Source organism: Pleurodeles waltl, chromosome 4_2, assembly GCF_031143425.1.
Source record: "Pleurodeles waltl isolate 20211129_DDA chromosome 4_2, aPleWal1.hap1.20221129, whole genome shotgun sequence".
Classification (NCBI taxonomy): Eukaryota; Metazoa; Chordata; class Amphibia; order Caudata; family Salamandridae; genus Pleurodeles; species Pleurodeles waltl.
In genome coordinates this window covers 223,379,719-223,396,731 of record NC_090443.1, presented here as the reverse complement: position 1 = coordinate 223,396,731, position 17,013 = coordinate 223,379,719, and positions in this window count along the sequence as shown.

Here is a 17,013-nt window from a genome sequence, read left to right as displayed (position 1 = left end):
CAAAGTGTGAAGGAATTCACCACTGCAGTAAGGGAGTTGCCACAACACCTCGCACCCCAAACTTTTCACAGCGTGCACAAATGCAATCATGACCCCCTAAGGGCCGACCTGGCTGCCTACCACAGTGATGTAACTGCTATACTTAAGAACCAGCAGCTCCTCCTTGCTGAAGTAATGCCCTTAATAGCCCCACAGTTGGCAGCTACTGGGATTTCTGACTCCACGTCTTCAAACAATGAAGTGTGTGTTGCCCCTTCAAACCCACCACCACCAAGGGCAGAGGAAATGACACAAACATCAGAATATGAAGACTTGGAAAAGATCACCTACACCCATAGGAGTAACCAGTAGCACAAGTCCATGCCACATGGGCACTGATATCCTAGGTCCTGTTCTTGTTAACATGCCAGTCTTGCAACAGCTGCTCACATGCACTGTTCTCCAGCACACTGTTTACCTTGACACTATGCTCTATGATTGTCTCTCACTACCTCATTGGCAATTCCTCTGCACTGTATGACACTTTACCCCAGCATGTCCAATGACATGTCCCATTGCACTTGTGTAGCATCACAATAGAATGTGTCACACTAATGGACTCAACATCCTGGACTATGAAAATATTGCACTACAGCACTTTGAGAACTAACAGTATAATACTCTATTGGACGTAAAAAGTCTGCTTCAAGGGATGTTGAAGCAGAAAATCAATGTGTTCAAAATTCCCTTCAAGAGAATCTTTATGTATGTGACATCTGACTATAAACATTCATCACGCACACACACCATACAGCAGAAATGGATGTGTATGAGTGTATGGACATTTATGTAACCTGGGAGTACATTGTAAGAAATGATAGGTGTGAGTTATGTATACAATACTACATGAGATTAAAACATCATTCAGCTTTTCAGGGTTCACAACACATTGGGAACCATAGTTACCTTGAGTTGTTTAGTGCAATGGATGGCAGAGGCATTGAGAAGTAGCTGTGGTGTAGCTGCCAATGCCACTGCACATTAGGAATTGTGAATAATCATGTCAATAAAGGGATTTGGATGCAGGATGGTACACACATGCAAATACTAAATTGACACTATTTCCCCATGCCAAGTCCCTGATCCCCAAGCATATGACACATACTGTAAAGGAGTACCTAAATATTTATTTAACAGTAAAAAATGATAATAAAACTAGGAGAAACACCTTAACTAACCTAACCTATCCTAACTACACATTACCCACAACTGTCCCTAACTACCCTAAGCTAAACTTACCGATCACATTTAACTAAACACTCTATACATCAACACCCCACCCGCTTATATGATGGGACACATGTAGGACAACATATACTAACCTAAACACATACTATCTTATCCTAAACAAATATATATTTTTTTTATATATTTATTTTTTATTTTTTATACACATAAACCCCAACATCACCCACCACCCACCACCCACCCACACACAAAAATAACACATGTAATAATATAACCCCCTCCACCCCCAACCCACTTATACTAACTAAACTTACAGTCTATTCTAAGCTAACACTAAGGCCCTCATTCTGACCCTGGCGGTCTTTGACCGCCAGGGCGGAGGACCGCGGGAGCACCGCCGACAAGCCGGCGGTGCTCCAATGGGGATTCCGACCGCGGCGGTAAAGCCGCGGTCGGACCGGCACCACTGGCGGGGTCCCGCCAGTGTACCGCGGCCCCATTGAATCCTCCGCGGCGGCGCAGCTTGCTGCACCGCCGCGGGGATTCCGACCCCCCCTACCGCCATCCAGATCCCGGCGGTCGGACCGCCGAGATCCGGATGGCGGTAGGGGGGGTCGCGGGGCCCCTGGGGGCCCCTGCAGTGCCCATGCCACTGGCATGGGCATTGCAGGGGCCCCCGTAAGAGGGCCCCTAAATGTATTTCACTGTCTGCTGCGCAGACAGTGAAATACGCGACGGGTGCAACTGCACCCGTCGCACAGCTTCCACTCCGCCGGCTCGATTCCGAGCCGGCTTCATCGTGGAAGCCTCTTTCCCGCTGGGCTGGCTGGCGGTCTGAAGGAGACCGCCCGCCAGCCCAGCGGGAAAGTCAGAATTACCGCCGCGGTCTTTCGACCGCGGAACGGTAACCTGACGGCGGGACTTTGGCGGGCGGCCTCCGCCGCCCGCCAAGGTCAGAATGAGGGCCTAAGTCCCCTAAACCCTCTAAATATATGAACCAGGAAAGAGGAGGGAGGGGAGTGAATCATGGCTAAGGGTCATAAAGTCACAAGTTTGCCCTCCGCAGGATCTTCTTTATTCCATGCAGTCTCCTGCTATTGCGGGAAACCTCCTGCTGCAGCCTGTCCATCCTGTGCAACATCTGTTGCATGTCACATGTCATTTGTTGGAATTCTGCATTGTCTATCACTGTACTGCAGCAGGGGTTGTCTGTGTGCCACTAGTGGATGATAGTGCTAGTGCCAGTGCCATGCTTGGAGGGGGAGGTGCAGGAGCTGCTGTCTGTGGGCCTGGAGCTGATGAGGTAGAGGGACCTGCAACAGTGGCTGTCATCCTTTGTGCGACTGTGGTCGGAGTGGTTGTGCTGGTGGTGGTGGCTGTTGTGGGCAAGGATGGCCCCCCTTGGGCAAATGCCCTCCAGACCCCTGTGGCTCTCTCATGCTGATAACGCCGTGCCATATTGTGGAACCCAGACTCCAAATCCAGTATGTGGCGGTAACGCATCACCCGTGTTAGAAATGGGGTTTCTGGTTGGCTAGGGAATGCACCTAAGCCAGGCAAAACCCCCCCTCTAGTCAGGGCAAGGGAGTTACACTTACAAGATAACCCCTGCTCACCCCCTTGGTAGCTTGGCACGAGCAGTCAGGCCTAACCCGGTGGCAATGTGTAAAGCGTTTGCACAACATACACAACACATGTGACGCAAAATGTACACCACAAAGTAAACACAACACTAGCTATGTAAAAATAAACTGTAGTGCACAAAACATGATTAGACCAACATTACATGTAAGTAATACCCTGCTACCTTAGCAGTTGTCAGAACGTTACACAAATTACTAATACTCTTCAAGAACACGCAGCTGTCACATTAGAGCACGTAAGTACTCAGGATTCTGCAACATAAGAAGTAGTCAGGAATTACAGTAAGAATTCTATGCATTTGTAATGAATAACTCCTAAATACCCATAAAAGGAACATTAGAAAACATCTCACAAGTCATAAAAAATACATATCAGCAAATCATGCCCATAAGAGAAACATTAGCACATAAATGTACTGTCACCAAAGCATGTAGGAAACATATAACCCCCCCCAGGGTCCGTACTAGGCTCATGGAGCCAATTTATCCTGAAAGTACCTGATTTTATGGTGAAGAGGCACTCCCTGTGCCTAGAAAGAGGAGCATGGAGGCCCCTGTCGCTCCTGTCCGCTCACGGGGGCCACGGGGTCCTCCTGGGGGAGAGGGGCGGTCGGCACTCTCTCCTTGAAAAAACAGAATGGGCGCCTCTTGGGACCCACAACTTTTGCGGGGTCCGCCGGGCCTCTAATGACCCTCTCCCAGAGGGGGGGCCCAGAGCCAGTCAGAGATTAAGTAACTGGGGTGATTGCGCCCCTCTGGCAGTGACCGGGTGGAAGGGAAATCCCTTTCCACCCCGTGTCCTGCGTGGAGGGAGATAGCCACCCATGTCCTCTGTGCGGCTGCTAGAAGTGAAGAAGGAAGCAGGGGACCTCCGATGGGGCTTTCCTCCTGCTTCTCAACGTGGACGCGCCTGATGTGGTATGCGAGCCACTTTTCAGCCCGACCTGGGCTGTCGAGTGGGACAGGAACCAAGGATGGTGCCTGAAGGTGCCCCGGGGGGCGCCAAGAAGCGCGTTTTGCACGGGGCACTGTTTGGAGGGGGCTCACTCCTGTCCTCGTTTCTGGGTGCCCCAGGGGCACCGTGGACAGTGCGACCCCGGCACACTGGAATCTCCCTCAGCCAGGTCGCTGCGGTGATCTTTTAGAAAATGAGGAGCGCTTTTCAAGTGCTAGAACTATCGGTGCAGCCCAGGTTGCGGCGGTGATCTTGCTGGCACAAAGAGCACTCAAAGCAGCGTGATGGCCAAAATTTACAGGGAAAACACGCTTTTGGAAAAGCGCTACAGGCACCAAAAGAGCGCTCCCAAGGCGCTAGGCAGCTGAAGCAGCACTCCTCATGCTGAAGAGAGTTCTCAGAGGTCAGGGGCCACCGCAAGCTACCAAGGGGGTAAGCAGGGGTTAGCTGAGGGTGATTCTCTTTTACCCTGACTAGAGTGAGGGTCCTTGCTTGAACAGGGGGTAACCTGACTGTCAACTAAAGACCCCATTTCTAACAAGTGCTTTTTGTGGTGTTTTCATTGTATTATTGTATGAGTTATTGCACAAATACTTTGCACAATGCCTTCTAAATTAAACCTTCCAGCTCTGTGCCAAGCTACCAGAGGGTGAGCACAGGATAATTTGGATTAAGGGTGAGCACAGGATAATTTGGATTGCATTGTGACTTAGTCTGACTAGGATTGTGGTCCCTACTTGGACAGGGTATATACCTCTGCCAACTAGAGACACAATTTCTAACAGGTGTTAAAGAGGGTGGGGCTGAAGGACACTGCAGATGATGTTTTTGGGTTCAGAGCTGAATGGGGGTGGGCAGACTTTCTGCGTTCGTTTGGTGAGGAAGGAGGCGATCCACTTAAAAGCATTTCCTTGGATACAGATGTGATGCAGTCTTCTGATCAGGGTGTGGTGAGATATGATGTAAAAGGCTGCTGGAACATCAAGGAGGATCAGGGCTGCTTTTTTTCCACAGGAGGAGGGCTCTGATGTCACAGGTGGCTGCGATCAAGGCATCTCAGTGGTGTGGTCAGTGTGGAATCCAGATTCGGAGGTATCTAGGCACTCCAGATATTTTATGAATTGTCGGTTGATGGCATTTTCCAGGACTGTGCTGGAGAAAGGTAAAGGGGAGATGAGAAGGTAGTTTTCTTAGTTAGCTCAGGTTGGCACATAGTTTATTGAGGAATGGTTTGACTTCTGCAAGTTTCCAGTCTTCAGGAAAGGTGTCAGATCTCCGAGGAAGATGTAGCCTTTAGAGTCTATGGCAAGAGGGGCGATGAAGTTGGGATGGCGGTGCAGAAGCTGGGGTGTAATCTAGGTGGTCTGTAGGTAAGGGTGCTTCTTATGGTGGTTTCTCTCTGTGTTTGAAGTCTGAAGTTGAGGTGTTCCATGGTATGGATGGTGTCTTCTGTCTCTGTAATGCAGTGGATATCTACTTGTTGGATGGTGGTGATCCCTCTTCTGTGTTTATTGGTGCAGTCTTGGTGTGTGACCTTGTATCCATCGGGTGTTGCTGCCGCTATGTCAGAAGCGGACGCAGGTGTGAGCCAAGTCTCAGTGAGGAAGACAATGTCAAGGGTGAGGGTGGTAATGAGGTCTAAGATCTTGGTGGTGTGTTGCAAAGCAAGCTTGTGTTGAGGAGTAGGCAGACAAGTTGCTGTGTTGTGTTGGTTGGTTCACATAGTGGGGGATGATGCTGGAGAAGGAGCAGTCGATGCATGAGTAGGGTCCTCCTGCTGATTAAGGGGAAGTGCAGCAGAGTCAGTTGTCATTGTATCCATGGTTCAGAGCTCAGAATCTGGCGGTTGTGTAGCTGTGGGGTGTAGGCGAACAAGGGTTCCTTACCCTGGGTGTAATCCAGGTGCGAAAGGGAGCAGACAGACTTGCCTTTAGTGTGCCCTGAGAGTGCCAGCAGCATGCCGACTGCGCGAGACCGCCTTTAGTAGGTCCTGGGAGGAGGAAGGGACACTGGGTGGTGGTGGGCAGGGCTAGAGGGAAGCGGGAAACTGGTGGAATCAAAACAAGCAGGCACCAAAGGGAAAGGCCACAAGGCAAAGGAAAAAGGCACAAAATGCCAAGACCAGAAGGCTAGCAAGAATTAGGCTGATTGGACGTCAACAGCGAGAGAGCGAACTGGGCCTGAGACTTGCTCAATAGGGTTGTGCTGCAGCCTCCATTAAGTAGGTCTGTAGAGGACATAGCGGCACTGGGTGAGGGTGCTGCCAGTGGGAGTAAAGAAATGGGCATCAGCAAAACAAGAGGGAGAAAAATGATGAGAAAAAGGAGGGCAAAAACGAGCACAGGAAGGCACAAAAGGGAATGGCACTAAGGCAAAGGAAAATGCACAAAAGGCGAAGACCAGAAAAATGAAAAAAGCAAAGCTCAAAGAAGGCTATTCAAGGGTCGACAGCGAGAGAGAGAGAGCTGGGCCTGGAACCCACTAACTCTTCATCTGAGTTTGCTACCTCCTCAACATCATTCAGGAAATACACTGAAAAGCATCCTCATAAAAAGGCACATTTAACTCATGAAAAGATTCTTTTAGAAATATTGTGGCAGAACATTGATCCTTCCAACATACAAAGTCTTCCTTATCTTTTCCCTTCATTTGAACTTTGTAAAGTTTATTTCACTATACTCTCTGTCCCAAGAACTCTACAATTGAGCTGGCTTCAAGGTGACAGTTGGAGTCATAAATAGCATGATAAAAGTCAAATAAAATAATTAAAGGGAAACGCAGTTGGCTACGTGTGTTACACATGCAAGCATGGAACAACAGAGAGAACACTTCTATCTAAATAATGCCAGCTAAAGTAAAAGCACAATTAAATTGAAAACGTTTGTGGCAGCATGATGGTTATTCTAAGTCTGCTATGTGATCTTACTATTGATAATATATTATACATATTCGGGGTCATTTATGTTACACTCTTAGGGCTAAGAATGGTGCACATGGTATTTAGGCCTGTGTGCTTAGCACCTATCATGAGCTGAGCACAAAATATGCTGACTCCTGTGTTTGCTCAGGCAGTTAACACCAGGGCCATATTACGGAAAGTGTCCTGCGTTGCAATATCTATGTGCGCCCTCATGACACTTTCAGCAACAGAAAGGCCCCCAGAAGCCCTTTTATATTATGGATCAAACATGCCTTGATTTGCACAGGGAAGCACCCCGTGCAAGTGTGGCAACGCATTTGCCCCTGAACGTGCACCACGGTTGATTGAGATAGGGGTGAAATCGCAAACATACCATCAGGTTGTGAACTAACTGAGTGCCAGTTATGAAGTGGAAGACTGTCAGTGTGTGGCACTACTTTGCCCCTTAGGAGGGAAAGCCAAAGGTCATAGTGATCTCCCTGGCATTCCAATGCAGGCAGGGTCAGACTGGGACAGAAAATAGTCCTTAGCTCTAAAATAAAATTAGCCCTCATTAACGAATTAGGGCCCGTATTTATACTTTTTTAGCGCCGCATTTGCGTCGTTTTTTGACGCAAAAACAACGCAAACTTGCAAAATACCATTGTATTTTGTAGGTTTGCGCCATTTTGTGTCAAAAAGCGGCGCAAATGCGGCGCTAAAAAAAGTATAAATACGGGCCTAGATATATAAATAAGTAGGGCACGCACACCTGAAAATCTGCGATGTTTTGAACTTACAAATACACACTGTGCAAGTTATGGAAGACTTTATGCACTTGTGGAAATGTTTGTTGTAATATCAGAGAAATCAACAATAAAAAGCAGCACACCAGAGCTTAAAATAGGCATAAAAACAGACAAAAAACAGCACACGCACTGACCTGTCACATACGTTTTGTTTGCACTGCACGATTACCCTATATTCTTGTCTGGCCCACACTGCACCTGGCTCTAGTCACACACTGCACCCTCCTGAAAAGGAATCCCTGCCTCGTCTGTAAATGCAGATTGATTCCCTTACATTGTAAGCCTGACTGGCAGTTTCAGATCACTGGTCCATTTTTTAAAATTGAATCGTCCTGTGAAAGCGGAAGTTCAAGCCTGCTACAGGGATAGCACATTTTATTTTTGTAATATGGTGCAGGTCCCGGTTTTCAAACAGAGCATGCGTCTGAAAGAAACCATGACTGTGCTCCATATTAAACCAAGCATTTGCAATGCATTGGGTCTTGTGTTTGCTTGAGTTGGAGCTATTAGCACTGTAAATTCCTGACTGGTCTTTTCTTGCCACGTAAATTGAAAATGAAAAGTAAAACAGTTGATATGAGCAACTCATTTCAAAGCACTATGGCTGCCATGAGTGTGAGCACGAAGGAGAGACAGAAAAGGGAAATGAAGTTTGGTCACAGTCAAACATATTGGCAAACATGCAATTATCCATGTAACAGGGTCGGTGTCCAAGTTGGTAACAAAACGGCCCTAATGAGGGCAAACGTAAAGCATATACCATTGTCATCAAAGGATTTTTAAAGGCAAGCCCACAAATGGGTGAAAGTGATGGCTGTGAGGTGGGCAAAAGTCCAGGTAGATACCAGCACGTCGGAAAAGCATGCTATGCTCACCCCAATGATAAGGCCTTAGTTCCTGTCTGGTGGCATTTGGTTACGCAATCCACAAAAATAAAGGGCATGAGTAGGAGTGGGTCAGAATGTTTGAAGGAGGTATTTCACAAGTAAAGTTCATTAAATTACAGCAGGTCAACCCTTACTAAATTTAACAAGAGAAAAACATTTAATATTTGCCATATGATGTGGATTTGAGCATGTTAAACACCTAATGCAGCATGTTATTCCCCATAAATTTGTAAGAGGTGTTATTTATTGCACTGGATAATTAACACACCATATGGTATCGGTATTTATCAGGTGCATTACAGAACATCTAAACTCGTATTCATTTCCCACCAATATTAATAATACTGTTTGCATGTGCTAATTCAAAGTTTCAGATAAAATCTCTGATGGCCTGATTACAAGTATAAGTGATATTTATTGCAAATGATAAATAACAAATCCACAGACTATGATATTTATCGAGTGCGTAAATGGCGTGGATTTTTGTGTTTATCGCACCAAAATCCACATGATACAGTAAATATCTTAACGCTTTCCCAGTTAAAAACATGCCGAAATTCAAGGAGAGTTCAGTTAAATACTTACCTCGAAATTCCAATCCGTGCATAACCAGGTTTACCAACAGGTCGGAATTAACCGCCCAACTCATAATGAGAGCCTAAATCGGTTACAAAAATGTCAGGAGCAATTCTGAAAGGAGTGTTTAAACCCTCAAATTAATGGTCGTGTGTAAATCACACAGGTAGCGATCTAATCTCTCCTTTCTTTTTGTTGAGCAATAGCAAATTGGCAAACACTGAAATTCATTGAGTGACAGAAATAAATATACCAGATAGTTAGAACAATAAGAAAGTAATTAGACAAATAATTATGAGGGCTAACAGCAGTTTTCTCAAAAGTTAACTTGCCAAAGACGCAGTGTTTTAATCTTCGCTCTACTTGGGAGGAAGACAAGCATTCTGGCATTCTTAATTTGAAAACTCAGCACCAAACTGTACTTGAAAATTTTATGCCATTTTTATGTCGCTATCCTTCATTAAGAAGTGCTATAAAGAATGATAGCAGCGCAATAAAGTGCGGCACGCAATGGGGTATTTTTAATTGTTTACAGCTAGCCTGCATTGCCTTCTGCAGAATTGCAATAAACCACATTTCGAAATACATGTAGATGCTCTTATTAAGAAAGATTTGCTTTTGACTCGATAAAACAACATATATATATATATATATATATATATATATATATATATTTAGAAAATGATCTGGGCCCTATTATGGATCATATTTCTGGTTTATATATCTAATGTTCTAAATATACCTTCATCCTTTTGCACTTTGGCAATGTTTTTTTTAGCTTTGCTTTCACGTAGGTAAAACGTATTTGTCCGCCATGACCTTGTAATACGTTTCTGACACCACTTTTACAGATAGGTCACCACTAATCGTCAACTTGCTGCGGCAAGGCAGATATCGGACTGCGTAGGCATGCGGCATCTATGACTGTCCTTTTTTGCACCTTTTTGGACCATGAAAGGGGACGAGATTTTCGCAGATTATGTTGAAGTTTGACACGCTCCACCATCATCGTCTGTGCACTAGAAGTATTCACTTGAACAATGTCAGCGATACTGAAGAAGTACCTAGCAAGAAGGTGCACGTTTTTAGCCATTACGCCGTTTTACTGAGAGGCAGGGCGTCAATGTAGGTGGAAAGTGTAAGGACAGGCTGATGCAGGGAGGTCTTAACGTTCAGCAGCGTCGGCAGAGATGGGTCTATTTCTGTTTGGATGCACTTCTCACATCCTGAAAGCCTAAAATTGATCCTCCCTCGTTCAGGGTCGAACTGAGCTACAGGATAATCAGGCCCCTCGACCAATGCTGATTGTCCTATAGCTCAGTTCGACTGGTCTCATAGGTCAGTGTGTGGGCAGTTTTTTGGGGTGTTTGTGGGTCTATTTTAAGGTCTGGTAGCTCGTTTTTAATGTTGACTTATCTGATATTAACCTGTACATAGCCTGGAGCAAGCACAAAAGCATGCAGTTTTTCATACCTTTAAAAATTCATTTAAAATCACACGGTTGCTTTACCAAGTTCCACTTTTGCAGATTGGTCGAGGTCATCCGTGGGCACACCGTACCAGCAGGAGACATTTGGGTGGCTCCTGATTCCAGCTGGAGCAGTGGTGGAAAGTCTCTTGGAGTTGGTGCACGGCCACTGAGGGGGACCGCTTGGAAAAGGTTTGCTCTATTCAATTTAAAGGTGGTGCCTTGGAGTCCCCTTAGAATGTGGAGATCACAAGGGAAGAGGGACCTTTAGGTCACAGCTGGTTCTTTATTGCAGGGCACAGGGCGGCCAGGTACCGAGCGAATCGGTGAGCCAGAGGCTGTGCTCAAAGATGCCCTTTGGATCTGGAGGTAGGCCTCTTTGAAGGTCGCTTACAGGACAGCTGGGGTATTCTGGCAGGAGGTCCGGGGTGTTCCTGAAACTTTCCAGACTGGGGCTTCCTCCTGATGCTTTTTCCGCTCTATGCAAGCTGGTTTTTCTGGTGTCTGATGTAAGATGACCAGTACTCAGAGTATTGGTATGGTCCGGCAATTGAAGGGTGCAGTGCCACCAAGCTTGGCACGCTTGCAGGATTTTTTCTTATACTTGTTGGTGTGTTGTTGGGTCCAGCGGCAACGTCTGGTTCAGGAATTAGCGGCCAGTTAGTGAAGTGAAGTGGATTCTATGATGTTGCAGAGTGGTACCACCACTCTAGAGGGAGTGCTTGAGCAATTGGTGAAGCCTAGAGGTCCTTTGGGTTTCTTGAGGTCAGTCCAATGTCTAGCTTCTCTGCAACTGTGATTGTCGGGTCCTGGGTGCAGCAGGCAGGATTTGGCACCTTTTCTTGATGCAGCAAGTCCACAGTTCTCGTGCCTTGGTTCTTCTTTGTGCTGGTCTTCTTTGTGTCCTTTGGATCTAATTAAATGGTCCAGGGATGCCCACTAAATACTGAATGTAGTGGGTGTTTTAGGGGGTATTTGGTAGAGTTCAATGGGACACTTACATTTGTGTGGCTACACCAACTTTATAGACCACTTTCTGTGGGAACTGTCACTTCCCTAAAACTGATTGGCTATTTATTTTCCATCTAAGATGGAGGAAAAGGAAATGGAGTGCCACCTTGCAGGCAATACCTTAGGAGTGGTGCATGCCAGGTGGGGACCACTCCTCCTACCTTTTATGTAGTTTCCCACATTTGCTCCGCCAAAAGTGGGGGTTTGTTAAAGGGGAGGCCATCTGGACTGAGGGTCGGGTTTCAAGGGCAGTAAGCCCTTTGAAGGTCACTGCCAGGGAAGTGCACATTCCCCGGGGAGGGGGTGTTAGCTCCTCCACCCAGGAAGGGAATTGATTTACAAACCAGAGAGACAGGGCTCTCCCCCAAGTTTTGTATATTGGCTGTCTGGAGGTGGTAGGGTGTACCTCTAAGGTGACCGCTTGGTACATTTAGGGATAGATCCAATATTGGTACCAAACAACCCAGGGTTCAAAGTGGCCAATATGTAGCTGGGAAACTCGTGATGATCCATTTCCAGTATATGTATTGAAAATGACTGCTATGTTCACTCACTATGTTCCAGGTTTGACAAGGACACAGTGGGGGCATATTGCTCATGCAGCTATGCCCTCACATATAATATGGCTCATCCTGCCTTAGGGATGTAAGGCTTGCCAGAGGGGTGTCTCATCCATAATAGATAGAGTGTATGGTGGACAGGGCACACATGCAGTGTGTCATGTGTGGCACAGGGAACCTGGTTAGCAGGGGCCTTGGGCACTACAACTTCTAGGCTATATCAGATATCAGACAAAATTGGGGGCTAACTAGGTTAAAAAGAGGCCTTTTCTCACAAAGGGAGGCTCCCATTTTTTTTTCAATGGGCCTCTGGGCGCTTTGCAGGATTAACCTCACAATCTTTGACGTTAATCCTGCAAAGCTCTGGATTAACGCCTAAAATGATGACGCTAGTACCCCTGACTACCGCCATGGTGGGTCGTATATCAAATATGGTGCACACATGGTGGCATTAGGGGGGTGCTAACGGGCATAAGGTGCAGTGCCACTTTTCATAAATCTGCCCCAAAGTTACTGACTGTACACTTGTGCCCTGAATTTACAAGATCTAGGAGGTCTGATTGTTGTGGCAAATCAAGATATCTGCAAAAATAGTGGCAGATAAAGTGCAGTCAACTATGTTGCAAGACAGAGCTTAATTATACTCTGTCCGTAACTGCCAGAGCATAAGGACATTTAATGCATGTATAGGTAGTCTTGTTTTTATCTATACAATGCATTAGTTATGGCTGGTCTTCCAAGTATTAACACAAAAGAAAGCAGCCTGGTGTTAGTTCTGACCTTCATGATAGTTAGCCATGACCCCACAAATCTATTACCATCCTGAAACAGACCATTGCAAATGTTATCTGGCCATCTCTTAACTGAGCATTTGACAATTTAAGTATTGCGGACAAAAAAACACTCTGCACTTACCCAACATTGGAATATCAGAAAGACCATCTATTGAGCGCTAGGAGATTTTAACAGTAAAAACTTCAAAAGAGATACCTTTCAACATTTGCGATGGCCGAGCACTCCCCTCCCCTGGGCAGAGATGGAAGGAGAATCACTTCCCCTTCCAGGTTCGCCCCCGTGAACCCTTTTGGCATCTGATGACGTCAGCGCGCTTTCACGCGCAGACCTCATCAGAGGCCTTTCCTCCGGCAAGGGCCACTCCTCGGGGGGGATTATTTCTAGACCATTTCTGCCCCCCTGGCAGATCGGTCTAAAATTATTAGGCCGATCTGCCCCCAGTGGGGGCAGAAATCCACTAGATACCAGGGATAATTTTATTATTATTATTATTTATTTTTTAATGTTTGGGGAGCAACCCCTTGGACAAGGGTCGCTCCCGGGGGGACAAATTATTATTAGGCCATTTCTGCCCCTGGGGGCAGATCGACCTTGTGATCTTCCCCCGGGGGGGCAAAAACCACTAGATAACAGGGATTTTTTTTTTTTTGTACTTGCGCATAAGGGGATTGGCCTCTTGGGCAAGGGCCACTCCCCAAGGGGGCAAATTACTTTTAGGCCATTTCTGCCCTCCCTGGGCGCAGATCAGACTAAAATTACTAGGCCGATCTGCCCCCAGGGGGGCAGAAAAACACTAGACACCAGGGATAATTTTCTTTTTGTTTATTTTTATTTTTTATGTTTGGGGAGCGACCCCTTGGGCAAGGGTCGCTCCCGGGGGGGACAAATTATTATTAGGCCATGGGGGAGCAGAAACCACTAGACACCAGGGATTTTTTTTGTACTTGCGCATAAGGGGAGTGGCCCCTTTGGCAAGGGCCACTCCCCAGGGGGGACAATTACTAATAGGCCGATCTGCCCCCGGGGGGGGGGGCAGAAAACCACTAGACACCATGGATAATTTTTTTGGGTTTATTTTTATTTTTTAATGTTTGGGGAGTGACCCCTTGGGCAAGGGTTGCTCCGGAGGGGGGGGGGGCACATTATTATTAGGCCATTTCTGCCCCCCCGGGGACAGATCAGCCTGAGATCTGCTCCCGCGGGGGCAGAAACCACTAGACACCAGGGATTCTTTTTTTTTTGTACTTGCACATAAGGGGAGTGGCCCCTTGGGCAAGAGCCGCTCCCCAGGGGGGCAAATTATTTTTAGGTCATTTCTGCCCCCCCGGGGGCAGATCGGCCTAAAATGATTAGGCCGATCTGCCCCCAAGGGGGGCAGAAAACCACAAGACACCAGGGCTAATTTTCTTTTGTTTCTTTTTCTTTTTTTATGTTTGGTGAGCGACCCCTTGGGCAGGGGTCGACCCGTGGGGGGGGAATTATTATTAGGTCATTTCTGCCCCCCGGGGGCAGATCGGCCTATTTTCTTAAGACCAATCTGCCCCCAAAGGGGGCAGAAACCTCTGGACACCATGGATTGGTGTGTGTGTATGTGTGTGTTTTGTTTTGGGAGGGGCAGCCCCTTGGGCAAGGGTCATTCCCCATGGGGGCACATTACTGTTGGCCATAACTGCCCCCCTATTTTTGGAAGGCCCATCTGCCCCTAAGGGGGGCAGAAAACCCACCAGAGACCAGGGAATATTTTTTTTCTCAAAATAAGATGTTAGGGGGATGGCCATACCCCCACCCCAAATAAATGGGGCCAAAGTTGTTCTGCCCACCAGTGGACAGATTGGGCATTTACCCCAGATCCACACCCTGGGGGGACAGAAAGTCTACTAGATGCCAGGGAATAAATACAATAAAAGAAAATAGTGGGGTGGTGGCTACCAACCAGTATGGGCCTGGTTATGCCCCCACCCGAACTGAAGGGGCTAACAGTCATACAGCTCTCCCCTGCACACTAAAACATCTTATCCCATGGCAAGCCAGAGGACATTTGATTTTTTTTTTTTTTTTCTTTTTTTACATTTGGGCCATGAGAGCTTGGGAACTCTCAAAATCGTCCCATTTGGAATGGTGAGGGCTGCACTTTTTTTACTTTGGGAAGCTGCCATGGAGAAAAATCCACAAGACCAAGACACATCTGAATACTAAACATCTAGTTGATTCCATGGTGGTGTGCTTCACATGCACCGCACCATTTCCTTACCCACAATGCCCTGCACACCTGCAACTTTGCTGGAAAGCACACATTTTTCCCACATTTTTGTGATGGAACCTTTCAGAATCTGCAGAATCCACAAAATCCTACCACCCAGCATTGTCTCATCTATACCAGTCAAATTTGTGCTGCACTTGTCAGCCTAAAAATGTTTTTTTTTCAAACTGCCCTTTTGGACCCACTTTGGTTCCCCCTCAATTTTGACGTGTTTTTGGCTCTTCCCTGTCACAAACACTTGTCCCACCCACACAAGTGAGGTACCATTTTTATCAGAAGACTTGGGGGAACACTGGGTGGAAGGAAATGTGTGGCTCCACTCAGATTCCAGAACTTTCTGTCACCGAAATGTGAGGAAATTGTGTTTTTTTTTGGCCAAATTTTGAGGATTGCAAAGGATTCTGGGTAACAGAACCTGATGAGAGCCCCACAAGTCACCACATCTTGGATTTCCCTAGGTCTCTAGTTTTCAAAAATGCACAGGTATGGTAGGTTTCCCTAGGTGGCGGCTGAGCTAGAGGCCAAAATCCACAGGTAGGCACTTTGCAAAAACACCTCTGTTTTCTTTGAGAAAATGTGATGTGTCCACGTTGTGTTTTGGGGCATTTCCTGTTGTGGGCACTAGGCCTACCCACACAAGTGAGGTACCATTTTTATCGGGAGACTTGGGGGAACACTGGGTGGAAGGAAGTTTCGTGGCTCCTCTCAGATTCCAGAACTTTTTGTCATTGAAATGTGAGGAAAAATTGTTTTTTAGCCACATTTTGAGGTTTGCAAAGGATACTGGGTAACAGAACCTGGTGAGAGCCCGACAAGTTGCCCCGTCTTGGATTCCCTAGGTCTCTAGTTTTCAAAAATGCACAGGTTTGGTAGGTTTCCCCAGGTGGCAGGTGAGCTAGAGGCCACAATCCACAGGTAGGCACTTTGCAAAAAACACCTCTGTTTTCTTTGAGAAAATGTTATGTGTCCACTTTGTGTTTTGGGGCATTTTCTGTCGCGGGCAATAGACCTACCCACACAAGTGAGGTACCATTTTTATCGGGAGACTTGGGGGAATGCTGGGTGGAAGGAAATTTGTGGCTCCTCTCAGATTCCAGAACTTTCTGTCATCGAAATGTGAGGAAAAAGTGTTTTTTTAGCCACATTTTGAGGTTTGCAAAGGATTCTGGGTAACAGAACCTGGTGAGAGCCCGACAAGTCACCCCGTCTTGGATTCCCCTAGGTCTCTAGTTTTCAAAAATGCACGGGTTTGGTAGGTTTCCTTAGGTGGCAGCTGAGCTGGAGGCCAAAATCCACTGGTAGGCACTTTGCAAAAAACACCTCTGTTTTCTTTGAGAAAATGTGATGTGTCCACTTTGTGTTTTGGGAAATTTCCAGTTGCGGGCACTAGGCCTACCCACACAAGTGAGGTACCATTTTTATCAGGAGACTTGGGGGAACATAGAATAGCAAAACAAGTGTTATTGCCTCTTGTCTTTCTCTATATTTTTTCCTTCCAAATATAAGACTGTGTGAAAAAGATGCCTATTTGAGAAATGCCCTATAATTCACATGCTAGTATGGGCACCCCAGAATTCAGAGATGTGCAAATAACCACTGATCCTCAACACCTTCTCTAGTGCCCAATTTGGAAATACAAAGGTTTTCTTGACACCTATTTTTGACTCTCTATATTTCAGCAAATGAATTGCTGTCTACCCGGTATAGAATGAAAACCCACTTCAAGGTGCAGCTCATTTATTGGCTCTGGGTACCTAGGGTTCTTGATGAACCAACAAGCCTTATATATCCCCGCAACCAGAAGAGTCCAGCAGATGTAATAGTATATTGCTTTAAAAAATCTGACATTGCAGGAAAACGTTACAGAGTAAAACGTAGAGAAAAATTGCTGTTTTTTTCACCTCAATTTTAATATTTTTTAAT